Raw genomic sequence first — 24035 nt, forward strand, 5'->3', positions numbered from 1 at the left:
CTGTCCAGCAACGACAGTCAAATGGCGCCGACATTCCTTCCAGGCAAAAACAGTGCTGGTATACCCATGCTGCCGAGAAGGCGCAACCACCAAGCACAGAGTTTCCTCCTTGATGAATGTCGTGGCCAAAAAATGCTGAAAAAAGTCCACATCAGGTCCACATGACGTAACAACAAACACAAAGTGACAAAACAAACCAAAAAAAAAAAAAAGGCAAGGCTCACGAGAGCACTTGCCGGCGGCTGCCTACTAGGGCGCCATCTTGACTTCAAAGAGTGGATTTACATGGGACAGGAGATGTGAGCCAATCTCTTTTTCGTCAATGGACGCTAGAGCTTCGTGTTTGCTTTCAAAACTTAGCTTGTAGCAGACGTGTGCACATTTTCAGCATGACGTCTCTGATCCACTGGAGAAAGGACACTTTGATCTCCTCTTTCATCTATAACTGCTTCAGACAACAAAGTGTATGCAGAAAAGTGGTGAAGATTGTCTGTGTCCTATGTGTTGTGTTGTGTTATTTTTGTTATTTTGACTTCAAAATGGCGCCGCGTGAGTGGTTGCCTTTCCAGCAGCTCCTATATTTTGTTGTTCTACTTCTTCCTTTCATAACTTTGCTGCTGTGAATCGGGAATTTCTCCATTGCGAGACTAATAAAGGTTTTCTTATCTTATCTTCTCCTCCACATCGAGAGGAGCCAGATGAGGTGGCTTGGGCATCTGATTCGGATGCCCCCTGAGCGCCTCCCTGGTGAGGTGTTCCGGGCATGTCCCACCGGGAGGAGACCCCGAGGAAGACCCAGGACACGCTGGAGAGACTATGTCACCCAGCTGGCCTGGGAACGTCTCGGGATCCCCCGGGGAGAGCTGGAAGAAGTAGCTAGGGAGAGGGAAGTCTGGGCTTCCCTGCTAAAGCTGTTGCCCCCGCGACCCGGCCCCGGATAAGCGGTAGATGATGGATGGATGGATTATCTTATCTTATCTTATAACCCCTCTCAGTTTTATTTCTGCTCTTAGTATTTCCGTTGTCACATAGTTAGGAGGGGAGAGATATTTGAATTTGTGTAGGGATCGTCGTATTTTACGACGGCCACTTTGTCATTCTGTCTTGTCTTTGCCACTTCATCCAAAGTTTCTCGATACAGTCATCTTTTTAGTTCTTGTCCGAGCACATCAAAGGAGATTGGGAAATTTATGAAGTACTTTGTGTTTTCAGACAGAAAAAAAAAGAATGAACAAAAACAAACTAGTCATTCTGTTTCAAGTCTTCTGATCCAACATGGTGGAAATCAATAACTATATCAACATGGTGGCCATGTTTTTTTTTTCATGTGAGTTTCTGAGTGGGTTAAAAAAAGGTACCAAGGCCCGTTTTTAGAAAGTAAAGCATATTTAAGTATACGTTTCTGTTTTCATGTAAAAAGCCGTTAGAAAAATAACTACTTGTAGTACGGGCACCAGAAAACTCTATTTATGAAATTACTTCCCACCACGGTTTTTTTTAAAGTGGAAAAAACACACGTGTGTCGGATGAAGATAGGCGTGGCCTCATCAGCCGGTGTGACGTCACTGCAGTTTAAAGTGGGCCGCGCTTGAGCCTCAGATAAGCATCGGCGCGGGGAGAGACAAGCAGCAGAAGGGGAAGAGAGAAGAAGTGTGCACGCCGCTGCATCCTGTGACTCAGGTCGGATCACCAAGCATGCTGACCTTACACTTAATCATGGAAGAGCGTGACACCGGCACCACCCGGAAATATCTCATTTATTGAGGGTGACAACTTGGCGTCCCAAGCCTGATCCACGGGGGGTGAGTTTGGATTTATGTCCTTAATAATCGAAATGTGTCCTTTTAATTGGCAGTGACGAGCAATGATGACACATCGGCGATTGTTGCTCTGATCTATTTGGTTGTTTTTGTTTTTCTACGAGTTTGAAGCGGGCTGTCATTTTTTTCCCCTGGTGTGGCTTTTGGTGGAAGCTATCGGGCTGGTGGCTGTGATAAATTGGGCTTTCTATTTAATTGGACTGTTGGCGAGTCCATGCTATGAAAAGAGGCGTCGTGTGCCAAAAGATGGGGGGGGGGGGGGGGGGGGGAACGCTCGATCACCTAGGAGAGCTTTTCAATTTACTGCCAGCTCCACGCATTGTGTCTCACAGCTTCCGTACTCCAGCAACGCAATCACTTTACGTATATTCATGCAAACGACATGTAAGTGCGTTCCAGGGTAGCTCAATTGTGAACTGAAGTGCAACAGCGTGCAATTTTCATTCTTCAATTGAAGCCCACTAACGCCTCATTTGCTCCCCACTTGAACAGTTAATTACTTGTCCTTCTTTCCTTCTTGTGAAATGTTAAGTTTCACTTTAAATTTAATTTAATTGTCTATTATTCATTTTCAATGAGAGCTCGAGATAAAGTTTTGTCCTTCCCAAAGGATGAGGGCGAGTGATGAATGTTCTGATTCAGAACAGAAGATCCCTTGCACGCGTACGTGCTGTTACACCCTGCCATCGCTAGATGGCAGTAGACTGCAGGCTACAGAAGCTGATTAAACTCCCATTACTCGCTTCGTCAAAGTCGCCATTGTTAAATAATGGAGATGTTACCGCTTTGTGAGAGATTGAAACTAACCAAATCAGGCCATTTAGTAAAATAACTGACCCCCCCCCTATAGTGGAAAAAAAAACCCCACATTGCAATATTGTGTGCACTATTCGAGCCGCATATATTCCGGTATATTTTAGCCACAGCTCTGCTTGGCTTCCCCAAAGCCATTAATCATAATTGAATTATCTTTACATGAGTGAATGTTTAGATTATATCAAATGCATCAATGCTTGGAAAACTTAATTTTATTTCATGAAATCTTTTCTTGTTTATACATTTTAAGCTCAACAGTTCTCCAATTAAAAAAAAAGTGTGTAGATACAAATATTTTGCCCCATTAAAAAAAAAAATCCCAAAGCTTTCACAGTTATGAATGTAATTATTTCATAAACAATGCTTAACTGGATGCACATTGTGCCCAACAATTATATTCCATATTGATGTTTTCACAGTAAAAAATAAAAATAAAAAAATCAGTGCTGTTGCAGTTTGGTGGAAATCTGCGGTGTGTGGACATGCTCAACAAGAAGACTAAGCTATCATAAAGCGGACACTTCAAGGGCAAAATAAGCCGCGCAAACTTTTTGTGTTTGTGCTTTACAGTCCAGTAAAACTCATCCACTGGAAATCCTGCCTTTAATCAATACGTGAAACTAGTGCTGATGAGTGAATGTCTGAGACTAGAGAGGCTTGACATTTCACCAAGGACGCTCTGCTTTCGCTGCTCCTTGTTGTATTTTCCTATTCTCAGTGTTGATTAGGAAAAATGGAACGGATTTGTTTTAATGTGACATTTTAACAGCCATTGAATATAGATGAAAAACACATGGCCACAAATTTATCTATATGGTCATTTGGATCCGTTCATGCGCACTATTAATTCATTAAGAATAACCACGAGTGTTCCGCTTTATTAGTCTTTTGTCTGGTGATTCTTGCCGTGTGCTGTGCAGTGTGCCTAAGGATGCGGAGTGTCCAGTTTGCAAGGCCGGCTTATTTCGGAGAGCTCAGCACTCTGAACAGAGTTTATTTTATTTTTTTGTGTGTGTTTTTTTTTATAAACTGACATGTGAACACCGCAACTTATATTGTTATAATTCAAGGCAAACTTCAACTAGGGTTGTTTTGCGCTGTTTTGTTCTAGTCTGTCAAAAACGCCTCAACAGCAACAGCACCGATGACCTTTATCCCGCGAATTAAGCTGTTTTTGCTCTGCGCTGACTGATAGCTCTTATTATTTCAGTGAAAAAAAACCACAGTCAACGTTTGGCAAACACCCTGGAGCCATAACAAGTGCATTAAGAGAACTTAATGAAATACATGGCGGTAGAGGGCCTGCACTTTGCTTTCCTTGTGAAAGCTGCGGCATTTAGATGTTTGTGCAGAGGAAGTGAAAAGACAGCATCGAGCTTCTCTTCTCTTCTGTACAATCGGAGGACCAGACCATGATGGATTTTATGGATTTTTTTTAGGACAATAACAATCGTTCACAGAATAAAATACAGAGTCCTGATTAATTGGAAAAAAGTAATAAATAACAATTATATATCATATAATATAACTTTTTTTTTTTTTTTTAGTCCTCAAGTACAGGCAGAACATGTGACTGCTTCTGGCTGCTTGAGTATTCATTTTGTTAACTTTATAACATAAAGGGTGAAAAAATGGGCAAAAATCTGCCATTTTTGTATTTTTTGTGGAGGGGGGTGGTGTCGGAGAACGTTTGAATGTCATCTTGTTTTCTGTTGTATTCAGAATCAAATTCACTGGACAAGTATGTAAGTATGTTTAAACAAAACATACTTACGTATGTTGTTTTGTTTAAAAAATCTGCAAAAATATTGGTGATTTTTGCCAATTTTAAAATGGGACCTACTGGGCAATTACATCGGTCGGACCCTAATTATCATAACTTGCATATAGATAACATTTTTTTTGCTTCGATGTTTCTCAGTCTTTATGCAGCCACGGCACATTTGATAAATCTTAAACCACCAAATAGTGTCATGAAAATGTGATCAAATCATGATGATCTTACCTCAGTTTACTTTGCAAGCTCTGTTCATGTGTGGTCGAACGTAAAGCCGACACACAGTCCTGATATTTAATTGCTCATTGGTTATTAAAGTTTCTGGCATTTTTAGATGAGCAAAAAGACATTTGTTTTGTCAGATAGAAATCATAATATTTGGAGTTTTAAGTGGAATTGGATCCTTTCCCTGAGCACACTCGATTATCTCTCACGGCACGCTAATGACAAACATCGATAGAAATTCTGCCTTGACAAAGTTGATGCTCAAGTATTGTGGTTGTTGTTTGCTCTATTGCATGAGTGCGGTCCCTCACACAATAATTGTCAAAGCGCGATATGCACATCCCATGATAGTGGTACGCGAATCACTGCCCAAGTACAATTCAGTTGTAGTTAACTTTTTAATAAAATACTTCTGTGTTTAATCTGTGCATTTTAATTTAGTTACAGTTGTGAACTTTTATCTGCAATGCATATTAATTGAAGCATTAGTGATGTGTGTTGATGTTCAAACTGTGCATAATGTTACAGTACCTTTCATTCATTTCAATACTTTTTACTTGTTCCATTTTTTTATGATTAATTAGTCTCCTTAATTTCAGTCATTGACTGTAGGCTCTGATCGTGACGCTTTGAAAGCTAAGTCCTTTCTGAAGAGTGGTATAAAAAGTTTGAGAACCACTGATCTCATCACACATTGGGTTACCAGAGAGAGTCTTAAAATATTCAGATCAGCTCAGAACACAACCGTGTGGTGCAGTACAGTTCAACCACAACCCCGCACGTATTATTAAATGCACACCCCAATCCGAAGCGAGTCCTATTAACTTTAAGACACAATATTTGCCATTTGACCGCATTATATTGTGCAAGTGGCCATAATGTTATGCCCCGTTAATGTATTTTTATGATACAGCCCACATTGCTGAGGCTTAAGAAATCTTGCCCTTGGTGAAGAAAATACAGTACACGTTGTGCACTAAAATGTTTTATTAACAGCAGTCAAAGTGCAAAATGATGATAGATTGTTCAAGTACCACGTGACTCGGCTGAACGGCACAGGCATTGTCCGACATCAGCAATTTAAATTCAGCTTCGTTAAGCTGTCTCTCTCACAGGTCTGACCGTGTCTGCATCTGATTACGGGTGCGAGCATTTAATTAATAATTGGACACTTGCCGACGGTCATGTTGGTCAGCCGGCACTCTGCGGAGAAACAGATTGCCTCACTCTGATATGCAAGCGAGGAGGGCAAACGGCGAAGGCAGGCCGATTTTTGGAGATATGGAAGCTCCTGTGTGGCGCCATGTTAATCCAATTTTCCCAAGGTGCACCCCGACCCCCCCCAGGGGAGGGACGTCTGCACTGATTCTTGCTGTGCACTGACGAATGAACTCATTAGTTTCTTTCTTGTTTAAAGACATTCCTACGTCCATTTTGTGGGAAGCCTGTGACTTTTTGCCCATGTAAGCGTCCACCTGCCATGGCTGCTCTGAAGCTTTTTCACTCTCACTTCAAGTCAAAGAAGTCACACTACATTTATTTTCCAGCACGATGATGTCGAAATGAGCAGCAGCGAGCCTCCGTGTGCGCATTTGGGATGTGTCTGTGCTTTGTCGATAAGGCTATCATTCACCATTAAGCCCGAGACAGCAAAAAATCCTCTCTTCATCAGGATGTCTACGGCCGGTTACCTCCTGCTTGTACATCTGCAGAGGAGATAAATAGGCTTTTATCACAAATTACAGCGGACTTGGAAAATGTAATCCAATGAATGAATACTTACCGCCGGGGTCTCCAAAGTCTGGGTTGGGGGTGGGGGGGGGGGGGGTGTCAGCCGCCCCACAGCTTGTTTTGGTTGTCCCTGCGGCATGTTCTACTAATACAATTAAATCCTGGCCGCAGGTTATTACGGGGTAATAGCATGTTAGCATGTTTAATAAACAAAAGGGGACAAATATCAACGTGATCCTTTGCATCCTTCAATTTCTCGACAATTAGCAACAATTCCCATTTCGACGGTGTTCTTTTTTTAAAAATGATTGAATCCCCGAGACGTGACAAGCACGCAGCCCATGAGTTTGATTGAGGGTCAAGCGATATTTAACCATCAAGGGAACCGTACAAATAATTTTACAACAGCAATCTGTTCCAATGTTCGACTGCCATTTCTAAAATGTTAATGCTCCATACATTAATTTGTTCCAATCTTAACCCAAGGTGAAGCCGGTCATTTTCATTTAACTGTTGTCACCAAGTAACACTTAAAAAAAAAAAAAAAAAAAAAAAGTTGTCTCTCCAAGTGCCACCAGAATGACCGCTTTTGGAATGCAGTAGTGCAATAGGCCCAAGTGTTCATCAAAACAAGACGGGGTTTATTCCCAAAAAGTTTATTTTATATTTTTGTACTATGCTGTAACGTTGTGCTCCGTTTGAACAGGTTGGTGGAATGTTTTAATATCAATATCTTTCTCTTAGGTTATAATGTGTCGATGTGTCTCATCATATGAGAATGTCAATAACAATCGGCAAAAATGGGGAAAGAATTTGGCCATCAAACTGCCACACTTGAAGGTTTACGTACAAGTTTCAAATTTTTCACCGAATTATTCTTGTACGTACCATCATCACGAACTCCCTCTCCTATTTTGGCATTCTCGTGGAGCTAACCAAAACATTCGACACAGCTCAGTATGTTGCAGTGCAAACTACAACTAAGTCAATCATGTGAAGGTGATAACTAGTATGTGACATAGTCGATGCAAAATGAGCTTGAATTCTCTTTGCAAAGGATGAACTTTTCATCCCCTTGTATTGGATCTTATTAGATGTGCTTATAATACTGTACAGTGTAACGAAGACACACCGACTGCTTAATGTTATTTGACAACATAAAAAGGTTAACAAGAGACCTAACAATGCCCTCAGAAGTAAGCCGGGGGAACACAAAAAAAAAAAAAAAAGAGTCCCTGCTAAACAATGATATCATTTCCCAGCATCCTACAGCGGTGAAGATTCGTCAAAGTCATAAATTAGCGTTAGCGTCTTGCCCCTGTTCCCTTTTCATCAAACATTATTTAATGAATATTGAATAATTTATCAGGCACGCTAACAAAAGACAGAGGCTTGAAGGGTGAGGATGAACCAAAGGAGCGCGCTTGATGAAGTTATAAGGCTCTCCTGATGAAACGTGTTAATTAACATGCGAAGCTGACCTGAGTGTGAACCGCTCAGGTCAGGTGATCATGCCGTGTTTCGCTCCTGTAGGTGACACTGTAATTAGACTTCACATATTATATCACGGCGTGTTATTAAGTAGCGTGATGAATGGTCTTCGGTGTGACGGGCAGAAGACCAGTTCTGTTGCCGGGCCACATTTGGGCTCTGATGACTGCGTAGAATGACATCATCACACTTTATTTAAACGTATATTGTGCTACTGTAAACAAAACACAAAAACGCTAATAATATATTTTTCTTGACTTTATCTGAAAGATAGATCAATATTAACCCTTTCATGCACCCCTGTAACCTGATCGCATGATAAGCTGTCCACCGTAGTAACCGCTGTCCCCGAAAGGGTTAAATAAATCACACAGCAATGAGTGGTAACAAAGTTGGAAGTGTATAATTCCCATTGATATATTATGATTGAATGATTATAATATAATCCACTAAGAATGTCCGGTAAAAGCTCAATTTCCCATGGACCAGTGGTTCTTACCCTTGTTAGAGATACCAAACCCAACCAGTTCATTTGCACATTCACCGAACCCTTCATTAGTGAAAAATAAAAATAAGATTTTTTTTTAACAAATTCAATACATTAAAAAACGCATTTATTAAAAACTGAAAAAAAGTAAACACAATTGATTGTAGTATGAAGTAATTTTTTTTAAAAATTGTGCACAAAATGAACCAGCCAGTGATGGCTAAGTGGGCGCATCATAACTAATTGACATGTTGAGTTGGGTGTGTCGTAACCTCCATGGCAGAGGCTGCGTCGAATCCCTGAGACTGATTCACCGAACCCCTGGGGTTCGATCGAACCACTGCCATCGATGCTTGAGGAGAAATGAACTCATTCACTCCCAGCCATTTTCAAAGCAGCTTTAGATTATTTTTATTTTGTCTGATCTCCACAGAACATAAGATAAGCTTGAGAATACGCTTTTGGTATAAAAATAATAATTTATGTGCTAATATAAAATATATCTAAATCGGATTAGCTTTATTGTCATTGTTTCACAAGATGCAATCAAATGGAACAGTCACATCGCGTCAAAGAGACATGCCAACAAGGAAATACAGAACTTGTAGTCTGCTGGTTAGTTAGCCTTTTCCACTGCCTTGATTTCTCAAATAAAAAACAAAACGTAAAGAATGGGGACTGAGGGGGAGCACAGTATTGATTTGGAACCCACCTGATAGAGGAGATTCTCCCTCAAATCTTTATCTTCAACTCAAAAGCTGTGCTGCAATGCCGCCTGCCATCTACAGCCATCTGCCCAGTAAGAAAAATGGTTTACGAACCGGAATTTCACAGACAAGCTAGGAAAAAACCTCTTGTTAAACGACTAAGTCAAAGTACGCCAAAATGGTCAAAAACATTTTGCCTGTAATTCATATCTTTATTGTGCAAAGTGTTCAAAAGTGATTTTGTTCATTAGATACCTATGTTTTTTTAATTAGTCAGACGATTAATCGGAATTTTACTCTGCGAAATATCGGAATTGGCATCGGGAGGGAAAATTTTTTTTACATCGGTTGGGCACATTTAGACACAGGTCTCGGTAAGATATATTACATGTCACTAGCACCACAGCAATATTTTAAAATCAATCACTAATATTTTGATAAACCCATACAAACTAGGCAGAGTTTTAAATACAACTCTTGTCTTATCATGTCCAATGTTGTCATACGCAAGGGATTTCAACTAAGAAGGGAATTTCTTCCTTCCCCATCGTACATTTAGCCGCACTGCTGCATTTTACATTTTGCATGTTGCATCGTATCAGCGCATCTCGTCCGCACGCTGAGCCTCGCCTCGCCTATTCAATCAGTGCCAGCAAGTCAACTCTGGCCCATGTCCAAACTCTATTGATGGATTTCCGTGCTATCATCGAGGCCATTTTAGCCCAATAACACAAAGCTTATGCGTGCGCATATTCAGCACCCGTCTACCTTGCGTGTGATCAATGGGGCAGCTGTCAGGACGGCGACGGGAGCATGTGTGGGAACCGCATCTGGGATTTGGATTCTGAATAACTGCCCACTCAACAGGGTGCGCCTCTTGAATAATACAGCCGCATAGCCGTGTGTCGCATCTCCTTTGGCCCCACGCTGGCAACGCTTGTGCAGTCGCAGCAGGTCAGGGCACTCAGGACATGGCGGAGCCAGCAATAGATCATGTCTGGAAGCCGGCATGCCACGTTGGGGGTGGGTCGGGGAAGCGTCATGGGATAGACCGCAAAGATCTTTTACAAGTGAGAGGTGCGCTCCATTTTTGTCATTTCAAAATGTTTTGAAACCATCCAAAGAGGGTGCAGCTCTCTTGATGTTTTCCCACCATTTTGTAGCTCGTTCTGTGCAAAAGACCGACTGTTTCTAATATTATAACTCTCTCGCATAGCCGCACTGAACAAATATATCACCCAACCCTTTTTTTTTTTTTGTTGCTCCTGTTTGTCATGAGCCGAACTGAAAGAGCGAAGACTTTTTCTGCGTACAAAAGAGGCCTATTTCTCTCAAATATTGTTCACAGCGCTTTCTAAATCCGCGTTTATTAGCACCTCTCCTCTGCCGAGATGATCCGTCCCCCCCACAGCTCAATCTGATCAGACGGTGTAATGGAAATTGGACATTTTAACAGTGTTAACTTGTATCTTATAATTAATTGTTAACTTGTATCACGCGTCCTGCTATCTGGAAGTGTTACTATGCAAATTTGGTTGCTGTGCAAGGTTGTGCGTCAGACTTTAACCCAGTGGTGTCAAACATACGTCCCGCGGGCTGGAACCGGCTCCCAAAGAGGTTTGATCAGGCCCGCAGGATAATTTAAAAGTGAAAAAAATGACAATGGAATGAATATTTTAAATAAGGTGCAATTCATGGAGTATCCGCTAGCGGACTCACTGTTTTAATCAGAGTAGAAGACAACATTGTTTTGATCAGAGAAGAAGACAACAGCAGCTCAGTCTCGTGAAATGTTTTGTAAAAGATATGTTCATTGAATGTCAGCATTTTCCGGATGTTCTTGTGCTTCTTTAGAGCATAAAAAAGGAAAGACATATTATTTTGGTTATTTATAGCAGAGTATGGTATAATTGTAATGGTCCGGCCCACTTTACAACTACCGAGGCCGTATGTGGCCCACAATGTGAAATGAGTTTGACACCCCTGCTTTAACCCTTCCCGAGAAGAAAAAAAAAATGGTGTAAGAGGGGCCGCACCCCACTGCTTGGGGGAGTCGCTCCATCACAGATCTGTAAATGGTGTTTCTCCATCATTTGCGGCTGAAATAAATGTCATTGGTTGTACAAATACTTTCGTTGTCAATTTTTGAGGGCGGGCGCAATCGGCACGCACCACAAAACATTTGTTTTAATGATTACCTGTCCGACTGTGTCAATTTAAAACCGTGCATTATCATTGTAAAGTCAAGAGTATTGGAACATTGTCAGAGTTAAATACCGTGAATTGTTCAGAGTATAAAAGTTAGGTTTTGATTTTAGGTCTGTCATGTCAGTGACTGGCCATGCGTGCAGTCTGAACAGGGCTGAATGGAGCTCTTATCTTTTGCTCATTTTATAAAATATATTCTGACTAAGTAGGCGTATTTTGTTCAAGTGGACTGAAGGACATTTGAAAGGTCGCAGTGGCAATATTGGACCCAGAACTTTCATGCAAATTCATCTGATTTCACTTTCATTACACCACGCTGGCTTTGTGTTCTGTTCCAATGGAGAATATTTTTAGATTTAATGACCACACCAGGCCATTTCTCTTTCACGTATTGACCACTTTTCCCGAAAGGTTGATGCGCTACGCTAGCAGGGAAAAATAAAGAGGGATGTGCGAAATGTAGTTCTCACTTTAAGTAAAAGTCATTGCAATTAATGATGGGCAAAAATATTGGAAGACTTTTTTGGACATCCACTTTATACATTTTTGTGTCATTTTTTTGTTTGGTGGTGTAATGTGAGATGTTTCTAAAATAAAAGCCTAAAAATTAAAATTAAAGCCTTTGTTAAAGAAAAAAAAAGGTTAGGCAACGCTGGTCAAACCCAACCCCTGAGTGGTTCATTGATTAATGTGGAGTTGTGTAGTCAAACTTTTCTTTTATTTTCGGGTATTTTCACAACTCCAAACAAACCTCCTTTTGAGTGCTGAAGGGTTTTCATGTGCACCTAACGCACTGATGCGTACACCCACTGAGCCCCCCCCCCCACCTCCTCTCTTGCTCCCTGTTATCTTCACACACCGCTTACCCCGGCGACATTTGGCTTGAGTTTCTCACCGCCTTGCGTCTCACATCTTGGACACTGACACAAAATAAATGAAGACGCGCCGAAGACGACGACGCGGGGTTCAGAGTTTGAAGGCTGTGCAGCTGAGGTGCGAAAGCATTGGTGTGTAAAATTGCCCTGACAGCCGCACTGTTGTTTCAGCATCTCATTGTGAGAGTGCGTCAAGGATATTCGCCTGTTCACTGTCACCTTGTCCTCCACCTTCTCTTTGTCATACGGCAAATGAAGGTGGCTCAAGTGTTCTATATAAGCCATGTTTGTATTTTTTTTTTTTTTTTTTGTGTATGATTTTTGCCTTGGTGTCAGAAGTGCATTCTGTGTCATTTCGTTTGCTTGAAATTCTCCTGGATATTTATTTATTTTTGCCCAAGGGGGGGGGGGCACGGCAAAACACATACAACTGCCAGTGTGATACCTGTAGTTTCTTCTCACCTCCGACAAGCAAAATGACTCGGTAATTCATTCATTTTTTTATTTGCTGCTCAATCTTCCTATTCTGTTGATTTGTTTGTGTGCTAAAAAAAACTGTGAGGCTGTGGTTTGGGCTTCGGAAGAAACTCCTGAATATCTAGACATTTTTGAAGGGAACATGGTATGGAAAAATTGACATTGCAATGTACGAATAGTTTGGATTCTGGTGTCCCTGCTCACCCATCAAGCGTGAAATTAAACATTCAAGTAAATTTGTTGTCTGCCTATTTCTGAAAATCTGTCAGTGGCGAGACTTCCTTCACTGTGACAAAACAGCAAATTTGCATAATAACAGCCAAAAGGTTAATTAGCTAGTGGAGACTGTCGCGGCAGCTTTAAGAGTGCCTTATTGTCAGCTGCGAGTACGCGCAAGTCATGCAGAGAACGGGAAGAGGATGGCAGATTTTTTTTTTTTTTTTCCTCCTTAAGTCCGACTTGACTGCCAGCGTGCGGACCGGGGATTCAGGCTGGCATTGCCACTTCAGAGCACCTTGTTGTCTGCCATGAGTGTGCGCATGACATTGAGAAAAGGCAGAAAAGCAACTCTGAGCGAAGGGGAAAAACAATTCTGATGTGACGGCCACTGTGGATAGATATTTTGCGAAAAATCTGGGGAATAACATTATCTACTAATTCGGTTTTCCCATTTTTGGGAGGCAATGTATTCATTTTCTCTTTGCACAGTTTTAAACCTGCTCTATATTTGATGGCGGTGTTTATTTCTATTCATTAATAATACAGTAGTACATTTTGCACCTATCAGATAAATTAACCCCTCTGCTGCTCTCATCCATCGTGCGGCTGATTCCGCATTCCCAAAGCAAACGTGAAAAGGAGGATACAGCATTTCCTTTCAAGCAATTCCTCCGCATGGTTGAGAGTTGAGCCACATCTGCCCGAGAGCGAACGGGAAGGTGGTTGTCTCCTCACGAAGCCTTTGCTGTGAACGAAATAAAATGGATGAGGAACGGCTTCCACCGATGGGCTGCGTCTCGTGTTGGACTGCCCCGCAGTGAGGCAAGGTTATTCACATGAAAGATGGTGTTGAGATTAGTGAGCCCTGCCTCGCCTCGCGCCAATGTCCAGCAACACCGTGCTGTGTGATTTATGAGAGTCGTGATATCTGCGCTCGCCGCATGAATAAACCATGCGTCCAGAATTAAGCTCCTGTTAAACGACGCACAGCATTTTCCCGGGAGCCTCGAGCCTCCCGAGTCGGACTCCCTGTCAAGAAAGTTGTGCTGTTGTCTTATGGCACTTTCATTAGGCCGCTTATTGATGGCAGGCGGTGGAATCTTCTCTCTGCGAACTCCAAATTGCACATAATGAATGACTTTGAAGTTGGATTATATTAAATCGGGTAATGATTTGAAGGCTGTCTGAGTGAAAGAAACTAACGTAGACGAAAAAAAAAAATAGAATGTTTGGAAGCTAACCACAATGTCAGGAGCAGCCTTTGGTCCGTTTCCACCCCCGGAATGGAACAACTAATGATGGGTTCAATTGATTTTTGATTGACTGATGCTGTTTAATCTGTCAAATGGGCGGCAAAACGGAGTGCATTACTTGGATGCATCCAGCAGAGATGCTTTTGAGTCAGTCTCAAAGTGTTCTAGATCTAAAGAAGAACATTTCTCGGAAGTTGAGCTACAGCCATGCAGACTTTCATTACGTCACAGCTCATCTGTATTAAATCATCCTTCTTTTCATTGTTTGTCTCGTCCTGTGAGTTCTTCCCAGGTGCAACTTTCATATATTAAAATTGGAGCTCAAACTGATAACCAAAATCCCTGAACTCTAATCGTGTTGATGGAAGCAAACAATTTGGATTCAAATCTTCCTCTTCTAGCTTTGGAAAAGTTTCTTTTTTTAGTTTAAAATGGCTTACCTTAACTAGAATCTAACCTCATATTTTGGCCAAAGGTAGAATCCTGGTCAGTTTTTGCACCTTTTGGTGCTGTCAATCATAAATCCTTGTTGTGGTGTATTCCATGTCTTCTTCTGTTTCTTCTTTCTTGTTGCAGTTGGAAAATAATTTTGGTGCATTACCACCACCTTCTTTCGTACGCTCTTCCTATCACTCACCAAGTATAGGGTTGTTCACCCATTAATAGGGAACATGAGCTGGGTCAACATGGCTGTGAGAAATGTTAGTTTTACCCGACTAATGCTACTTGTTGATTTTTATAAAATACATTCCCCCCAAAAAAGTGACTTATACGGAAAAGCACCTTGTTTTTTTTTCTTCTTCATAATATATATATATATATATATATTTTTTTTTTTACTGATGCGTCTTATACCCCAGAGCAACTTTTAGTCCCAAAATTACGGTACCATTGTTCTGCTCATGGATACAGACCAATCAGAGAGCAATTATGTGAACGTTAATTCATTGTTGGACCTTGTCGATCAAGGACAATTACTCCAAAAGCCGTGCTTAGTATGCATTGTAACGTTGTCATTCATCAAATGTAATCTCTTTTAACTTGCATACTAATTTTACTCGCATTCTCCACTTGAATTGGAAAAAAACACTAATTATGTTTAAAAGTAGAGGCAATTATAATTTTAAGATGCGGTCGTTAGATAAAGAACCAACACTATTATTTGCTACGCAAAAACACAAAACATGCATGCCCACCAAAATTATAGACCGGTAAAGTCAATTTCCACGACTCATGCGCACCACTTATATACAGCTCAGTATGTAAACAGAGGTTTGACTGATTGATCATCTTCTCGTTGGCCACAAACAAATAAAAACAATCACTCGTATTTTAACACACCACTGTACTGTTCAGCTGTAAAAGTCACAAAATATCTCGTGTAATCCTCACAATGTAAACATATTAAAAACGGACAGCTTTCCGGTACTGCATAAGAATATTCAGTGTCATTTTACCGAACGTTGTGATCTATTTGCACGAATGCTTGTCTGCAATAGTTCAATCAATTCGGGCCATGTTTTTTTTCTGTAATTTTCAAATTCTCCTCAGCCAAGTGACATGTGCCGTCAGTAAAAGACTAGAATTATTCCCTGCTTAAATTTCAGTCAGAACATGTATCGAGATGTAGAAAACAGCAGCCGAGCCATTAAACAATTCTTTTGATAAACGGTGTTTTTTCACAGCTGGTAGCAGGAAGTCGAGAGTTCTCTTTGTAGTTGCATTGCTTTAGTTGTGACATAGCTGCGTGTCGATGCCTCCTCCCAGCCTCTAACACATCAGACATGCAGGTACGCCACTGATGCAAAGGGAAGCACCACAGCCTCGCTAATGAGCCCTGACTCTTAATGACATCCTTCGCCACTTCCCCCCCTACCTCACATATGCACAACAGTGCTGGCTCGCCCTGGTGATCTCATTGACACTATGTGCTGCCTCCTTACACTTGTAACCTTTGGATCAATCCAAATCTAGCAGCTTGGAAATCCATCAGCGGTGATTAGCAAACGGATTGAGCAGCAAGGATGAATTCTCATAAAAAATGTATGTCGACGCTCAGCTCACATTTAGACGATTGAACAAAGGATGCGATGCACACAAAAGCACCTCGCTGATCAGGAATTCTCTCTGTAGCTCCGTACAAGATTGCAACGGCGCACGATTTCTTTCTTGCTTATCTACAGGCACATTTTAAATAAACGACCAGCAGTGAGATGAACCTGGGATATTATGTGCGATCCAAAGAGAGGATGTGGCCCTCTTACCGCGGTATGCTGAGCAGCATTCATGGAGGAGTGCAGGGGCTGGTCAGCTCGGGGACACGCCGCTTAATTGCATTGCACTTTAATAAGTCACATTCTGAAGGCACCCAGCTTTAATCATGCAGATGTGTCTGCTGATAAGCACGGTAAGAGACATGGTGGGGCTGGGGGGTGTGGCACCACCTCATGTCAATGTTTCTCTCTGCAGGCAAAAGTCCAACGGTGCATCGTCGAAACTTATCGGGTGCAAGTCTTCTTGCACTTGACAATGCACGTGGCGTCACTCCATTGTGAACAGTTCAGTTCCGCATTGTGCGGGCTCCTGTAACTAGTTTTGTTTCCATTTAAAATCCAAATCACAAGTGCAGCAAAAGGCTACTGTTATCAAAACAGAAGGTATCAAATAAAATTACATTTGCCGGCACCAAGCGACATGCAGCCTGCCTCCGCTGAGTTGTACCAGTATGCAGTATGTGAACTACTTTTACACAGTTTCGGCTATTCCTCTCTCGGGTAAAAACTTCAGGATGAATCTAAATATTTCTTTTAAATTCACGCGCAGTGGCTGTGTTAGCCAGAATGATACCATGTGCGACACCCCAAAGACCAGTGAAGTCAGTTATACTGGACCTTGTTGATTGTGAGAGTTTAGGTGTACAGGTTGCAGCATATTATTTTCCTGATGGTCTTTGCTTTCATTTGAACGTTGATGGTTCAGAAAATAACCGGATAAATCAGTGTATTTGAGTTAGTGGAGCTGCGTGTGTGTGGCAACGCAAGATGGCCGCCAGTGGCTCCACTCCTCGCTTTGTCACCATTTCATTGTGTCGGCAGACACTAGATGTCTGCCTTTTTACTGTTACAGCAGTGTGGTCGAATATTTGCTGCTGACAAGTTGAAATTTCAAGTATTTGGACAATTTTAAATTAAAAAAGGACACCTAACTGATTTAAAACGATCAAAAATAATTTTTGATTAGTAGCCGGTTTGTTATCTGTTAATCATTGCACTTCTAGCTCAAACACAACAACTAACTTGAAAAGAAATGGCACAGGCTGTTTAAGCAAACTTGTCCTTGACATTTACATTTAGTCACCAAGCTGTTAGCATGGCTGCATCTAATGTCAATGCAAGTTGAGTCCGAGCCAACAAAATATGGCACGAAATCTCATGGCACAATAGCTATGACTTGCACATATGGTTGTATTTAAATATTAGTCCATCCATCCATCTGTCATTCTATCGATCTGGTGCCCAGGGAGTTGAAATCTTTCTTGGATGAACAAAACGTCAGTCAGGTTTGAAGATGATACACAGCACAGCGTCAGCCTTTTTACAAGTTGTCAGTAGCATCCTCGTGGCTAATTTACACTGGACTGTGTGTCTCATTTTGTTGGATCTGACTGTAGCGTTTGATACGGTGGACCACAGTATTGTCTTGGTTCATTTGCAGGACCAGGTGAACATTCGTGGAAGCACATTAAGAAAAGAAGATAAGATAAGGAAACCTTTATTTGTCTCACAATGGAGAAGTTCCCAATTTACAGCAGTAAAATTATGAAGAGGAGAAAGTAGAAGACAAAAAGCATATAAATAAGAAAAAATAGAGTGGTTTTCAGATCCTATTTGGCCGGCAGAACTTTTTGTGTTAGCATTGGTTGCCCCACTGTCTGGTGTACCAAAGGGTTCAATTTTGGGGCCCCTGCTATTTTCATTGTATTTGGCGCCTTTGGGGATCCATCTCAACAAAACATGGTATGTCCTTTCACTGCCTTGTGGATGACTGTCAGATCTATGTCTAACTAGTTAGCTACCTAATGGTCTAACAATATACAGTCTTAGAAACCAACCCAGACCGACCTCTTAGCTCTGTGTGGTGAGATTACTTTGTATGACTTTTCTTGTAGTTGAAATGAAATTAAAGTCTACCTGTGTCGGTGGGAAGTAAAAATTGCATCCAAATGTGTTTTTGGTTACACTGATGGTATTAAAGCAAATTTATAATAGCTCACAGAAACCTATTTGTCGATATGCCATGACAGCGAATGCGTGTGGGAGCATTGACAGTCGTCTTGGCCTTGGCAACTAACTAACTAACCTCTTAAATCATCATTGTATCTTGTCACCTTAAATTAAATTGGCTAGTTAATGTTATATTGTATGATATGGCATAATATATTGTACACAATAAAATCACATTTATCAATGGTTTTTAAAAAAAAATTATTCACTTTGTATTGTATCATTATGAATTAATAATTCAATCTATTTTATTGCTCTTAAATAAAAAGCATGATTTACTCAAATGTGGTCATTTACATGAGCTAAAAAACATTCCTCTCACTGTTTCCACTAGCAGTAAAAATTTGAATTGATTATGAAAATATACTGCATATCGTATTCTAACGGAGTCGTTTCCTTTGTAGGCAAGTCGTCAGTGAGACAAAGATATGTTAAATGAGCTTATTAGGGAGGGCAATGGAGTGTCTCTTCACGCAAAAGAAAGACACTGAATTATTCATCGGGCCAAGAGACAAAGCAGTCACATTGTGATTCTGAAGAATCGCAAAAGTGCCCTCTGACCTCACGGTGCAATCATGAGGAGCAGTCGGTTTTAAGGGTGATGACAAACACACAAACGCCGTGTATCCGTTCCGTGCTATGAGCCCAGTGTAGGCTTTGTTCATGAGAGCACATCATTTGGTCGCGCAGCGTTGCAAGCGTTTGAAGTGTGAACGGAGTTCATTGTGGCTGCCCCTCTTGACTTAATGCAGCCTTTTATTTCTTTAGCAAAGCGCTGAAAACCAGGTAGGAGGCACATAGTAAAATGAAATGAAAACAGTGATTGGATGTGCAGGCTGCACTGAATAAATTGGCCTTTCAAGAGCAGCTTATGTGAATTATACCCCTGTGGAGATTCTCACAACCGTAACAAATGTTTGAGTCTGTGTGTGCGAGCGTGGCACGTGCGCATGTGTGCGCGCGCGCGTGTCGTCTGAGTGTCATCATAAGATCATTAGTTTTCTTCTTGCCAACAGATCTGTGACCTGTCATCACTTCTCCCAGAGTGTGTGCATCTGAACACAACACAAAGAGGCCGCCTCCCCCCCCTCTGCTCCTCAGCATCTGCACAAGTGTTACTACTAGGTGAGTGTTAGGTCACGTTCTTCACGCTATTAGCTGATGTGTTATTGTCTCTATCTTCAAGGGCTCCCATCACTTTGCGCGTAGCTATCGTTCTTAACACCCACACACTCGGAAACCTGCGCCAAGTTTTAATGCTTTTCACCTGCCAAATCAACTATCGTCTCACGAGCCAAACTTTCATCCATATCCATAATATCTTTGGAACAAAATATGCCGACCAGTAGATATTTAATCCCCACATACAAATAGAGTTTGTTTTTTTTGGGGGGGGGGCATTATAAATCCATCGATCTTTCTCTAAAGCGCTCACTTGCACATACTGACAAATATGACCACTCACATTCACTTTCAATTGAATTTAGAGTTTTCATTGAAGCTTACATGCATGTTTTTGGAATGTAGGAGGAAAACCCACACGAGAACGAGGAGAACATTCAAATTCCACACCAGCCAAGACTTAAACCCAGAAACCTGAATCATGTGGGGCGGCACTAATCCAAATTGGAGCTAAAAAATATACACAATGCAGATAGATTGATGGATAGATAAACAATTGAACATTTAAATGACAAATGGCAAAAGTAGAATGCATACACACATCTGTACTTAAAAAAAAAAGTTGAAGCCATTTTAAGGAACAATAAATGCTGATAACTGTCATTGTTTGACAAACAATGGCATTAGGCAGCACAGCGCCTCAGAGTCCGTATTCTCTGTAAAAATTAATTGTCACATCCCTGGAAAAATTCCAACTCGGGATGCGCACATAACTGCATTTTCAACAATGCGGGGATAATATATTGAATAGTTATTAATTATTATTTTTAAATAAAATGACAAATAGGGCCCTCTCCGTGAGCCGTCACCTTACCGTGGTGGAGGGGTTTGTGTGTCCCAATGATCCTAGGAGCTAAGTTGTCTGGGGCTTTATGCCCCTGGCAGGGTCACCCATGGCAAACAGGTCCTAGGTGAGGGACCAGACAAAGCACGGCTCACAAAGCCCCTTATGATAGATAAAATCGATGGCACTCAGTTTCCCTTGCCCGGACGCGGGTCACCGGGGCCCCCCTCTGGAGCCAGGCCTGGAGGTGGGGCTCGTTGGCGAGCGCCTGGTGGCCGGGCCTACACCCATGGGGCCCGGCCGGGCTCAGCCCGAAGAGGCAACGTGGGTCCCCCTTCTCATGGTCTCACCACCCGTGGGAGGGGTCAAAGGGGTCGGGTGCAATGCGAGCTGGGCGGCAGCCAAAGGCGGGGACCCTGGCGGTCCGATCCTCGGCTGCAGAAGCTAGCTCTTGGGACATGGAATGTCACCTCTCTGGCAGGGAAGGAGCCCGAGCTGGTGTGTGAGGTAGAGAAGTTCCAACTGGATATAGTCGGACTTGCCTCCACACACAGCCTGGGTTCTGGTACTAGTTCTCTCGAGAGGGGTTGGACTCTCTTCCACTCTGGAGTTGCTCATGGTGAGAGGCGCAGAGCAGGTGTGGGCATACTCATTGCCCCCCGGCTCAGTGCCTGTACATTGGGGTTCACACCGGTAGACGAGAGGGTTGCTTCCCTCCGCCTTCGGGTGGGGGTACGGGTCCTGACTGTTGTTTGTGCATATGCACCAAACGGCAGCTCAGCATACCCACCCTTTTTGGAGTCCTTGGAGGGTGTGCTGGAGAGTACTCCTGCTGGGGACTCCCTTGTTCTGCTGGGGGACTTCAATGCTCACGTGGGCAATGACAGTGAGACCTGGAGGGGCGTGATTGGGAGGAACGGCCCCCCCGATCAGAACTCGAGTGGTGTTTTGTTATTGGACTTCTGTGCTCGTCATGGACTGTCCATAACGAACACCTTGTTCAAACATAAGGGTGTCCATATGTGCACTTGGCACCAGGACACCCTGGGCCGTAGTTCGATGATCGACCTTGTGGTTGTATCATCGGATTTGCGGCCGCATGTTTTGGACACTCGGGTGAAGAGAGGGGCGGAGCTGTCAACTGATCACCACCTGGTGGTGAGTAGGCTCCGATGGTGGGGGAAGATGCCGGTCCGTCCTGGCAGACCCAAACGTATTGTGAGGGTTTGTTGGGAGCGTCTGGCGGAATCCCCTGTCAGAAGGAGTTTCAACTCCCACCTCCGACAGAGCTTTTCCCATGTTCCGGGGGAGACGGGGGACATTGAGTCCGAGTGGACCATGTTCCATGCCTCTATTGTTGAGGCGGCCAATCTGAGTTGTGGCCGTAAGGTGGTTGGTGCCTGTCATGGCGGCAACCCTCGTACTCGCTGGTGGACACCAGCAGTAAGGGATGCCGTCAAGCTGAAGAAGGAGTCCTATCGAGCCTTTATGGCCTGTGGGACCCCAGAGGCAGCTGACGGGTATCGACTGGCCAAGCGGAACGCAGCTTCGGTGGTCGCCGAGGCAAAAACCCGAGCGTGGTAAGAGTTCGGTGAGGCCATGGAAGCCGACTTCCGGACGGCTTCGAGGAAATTCTGGTCCACCATCCGACGTCTCAGGAGGGGGAAGCAGTGCACCACTAACACTGTGTACAGTGGGGATGGGGCACTGCTGACTTCGACTCGGGACGTTGTGAACCGGTGGGCAGAGTACTTCGAAGACCTCCTCAACTCCACCAACACGTCTTCCTTGGAGGAAGCAGAGTCTGAGGACCCTGAGGTGGGCTCTCCTATCTCTGTGGTTGAAGTCACCGATGTGGTTAAAAAGCTCCTCGGTGGCAGGGCCCCAGGGGTGGATGAGATCCGCCCGGAGTTCCTCAAGGCTCTGGATGTTGTGGGGCTGTCCTGGTTGACACGCCTCTGCAACATCGCGTGGTCAACGGGGAGAGTGCCTCTGGATTGGCAGACCGGGGTGGTAGTCCCTCTTTTTAAAAAGGGGGACCGGAGGGTGTGTTCCAACTACAGAGGGATCACACTCCTCAGCCTCCCTGGTAAGGTCTATTCAGGGGTGCTGGAGAGGAGGGTTCGTCAGGAAGTCGAGCCTCAGATTGAGGAGGAGCAGTGTGGTTTTCGTCCCGGCCGTGGAACAGTGGACCAGCTCTACACCCTTAGCAGGGTCCTCGAGGGTATGTGGGAATTCGCCCAACCAGTCTACATGTGTTTTGTGGACTTGGAGAAGGCGTTTGACCGTGTCCCTCGGGGAGTTCTGTGGGGGGTGCTTCGTGGGTATGGGGTACCGAAACCCCTGATACGGGCTATTCGGTCACTATACCACCGATGTCAGAGTTTGGTTCGCATTGCCGGCAGTAAGTCGGAATCGTTTCCAGTGAGGGTAGGACTCCGCCAAGGCTGCCCTTTGTCGCCGATTCTGTTCATAATCTTTATGGACAGAATTTCTAGGCGCAGCCGAAGCGTTGAGGGCGTCCGTTTTGGTGGCCTCAGTATTGCATCCCTGCTTTTTGCAGATGATGTGGTGCTTCAAACGGGGCTCTCCAACTCTCACTGGAGCGTTTCGCAGCTGAGTGTGAAGCGGTTGGGATGAAAATCAGCACCTCCAAATCTGAAACCATGGTCCTCAGTCGGAAAAGGGTGGAGTGCCCCCTCCGGGTTGGGGGAGAGATCTTGCCCCAAGTGGAGGAGTTTAAGTATCTTGGGGTCTTGTTCACGAGTGAGGGCAGGAGGGAGCGAGAGATCGACAGGCGGATCGGTGCAGCGTCTGCTGTGATGCGGACGTTGTATCGGTCTGTCGTGGTGAAGAAGGAGCTGAGCCAAAGGGCGAAGCTCTCAATTTACCGGTCGATCTACGTTCCAACCCTCATCTATGGTCACGAGCTATGGGTCGTGACCGAAAGAACGAGATCCCGGATACAAGCGGCCGAAATGAGTTTTCTCCGCAGGGTGTCCGGGCTCTCCCTTAGAGATAAGGTGAGAAGCTCGGTCATCCGGGAGGGGCTCAGAGTCGAGCCGCTTCTCCTCCACATCGAGAGGAGCCAGATGAGGTGGCTTGGGCATCTGATTCGGATGCCTCCTGAACGCCTCCCTGGTGAGGTGTTCCGGGCATGTCCCACCGGGAGGAGACCCCGAGGAAGACCCAGGACACGCTGGAGGGACTATGTCACCCAGCTGGCCTGGGAACGCCTCGGGATCCCCCGGGGAGAGCTGGAAGAAGTAGCTAGGGAGAGGGAAGTCTGGGCTTCCCTGCTAAAGCTGTTGCCCCCGCGACCCGGCCCCGGATAAGCGGTAGAAGATGGATGGATGGATGGATGGATGGACAAATAGGGCCAGCGAGGTGCACTCATGGGTCACATGTCTGCCTCACTGTTCTGAAGTTTCGGGTTTGAATCGAGGCCTCCTCTCACGTTCCGAAAACTGATGACACTAAACTGTTGAGAGGTGTGAATGGTTGCTGGTGTGCTCTGTGATGGGCTGGCAACCAGTCCAAGGTGTTCCCCCGCCTCTTGCCAAAGTCAGCCAACCCAACTCACTCACAAGGATAAGCATTATAGATGATGGATGGATGGAGAGTAGAATCAATCTCCGGATGTTCTGAACTCTTCTTTCCATGCCATTAATGTACCGAGCAGAAGAAAGCTGCTCTTAGG

The 24035-nt window shown here is 43.7% G+C and overlaps 1 protein-coding gene across 3 annotated transcripts in view; it reads left to right on the top strand.

The window, feature by feature from the left end:
• The first annotated feature begins 1621 nt into the window (after window positions 1–1621).
• The window catches only part of megf11 (multiple EGF-like-domains 11), a 91086-nt gene continuing 68672 nt past the window's right edge, over window positions 1622–24035 (top strand). For all 3 annotated transcript variants that reach the window (XM_086109119.1, XM_086109120.1, XM_086109121.1), the window contains exons 1-2: window positions 1622–1802; window positions 19386–19494. The gene's annotated coding sequence lies outside the window, so the exon portion shown is untranslated. The remainder of the gene's footprint in view (window positions 1803–19385; window positions 19495–24035) is intronic.

The sequence above is a fragment of the Hippocampus guttulatus genome, chromosome 4 (genome assembly GCF_054856545.1).
Source record: "Hippocampus guttulatus isolate MCC_2025c chromosome 4, RoL_Hgut_1.0, whole genome shotgun sequence".
NCBI classification, from domain to species: domain Eukaryota; kingdom Metazoa; phylum Chordata; class Actinopteri; order Syngnathiformes; family Syngnathidae; genus Hippocampus; species Hippocampus guttulatus.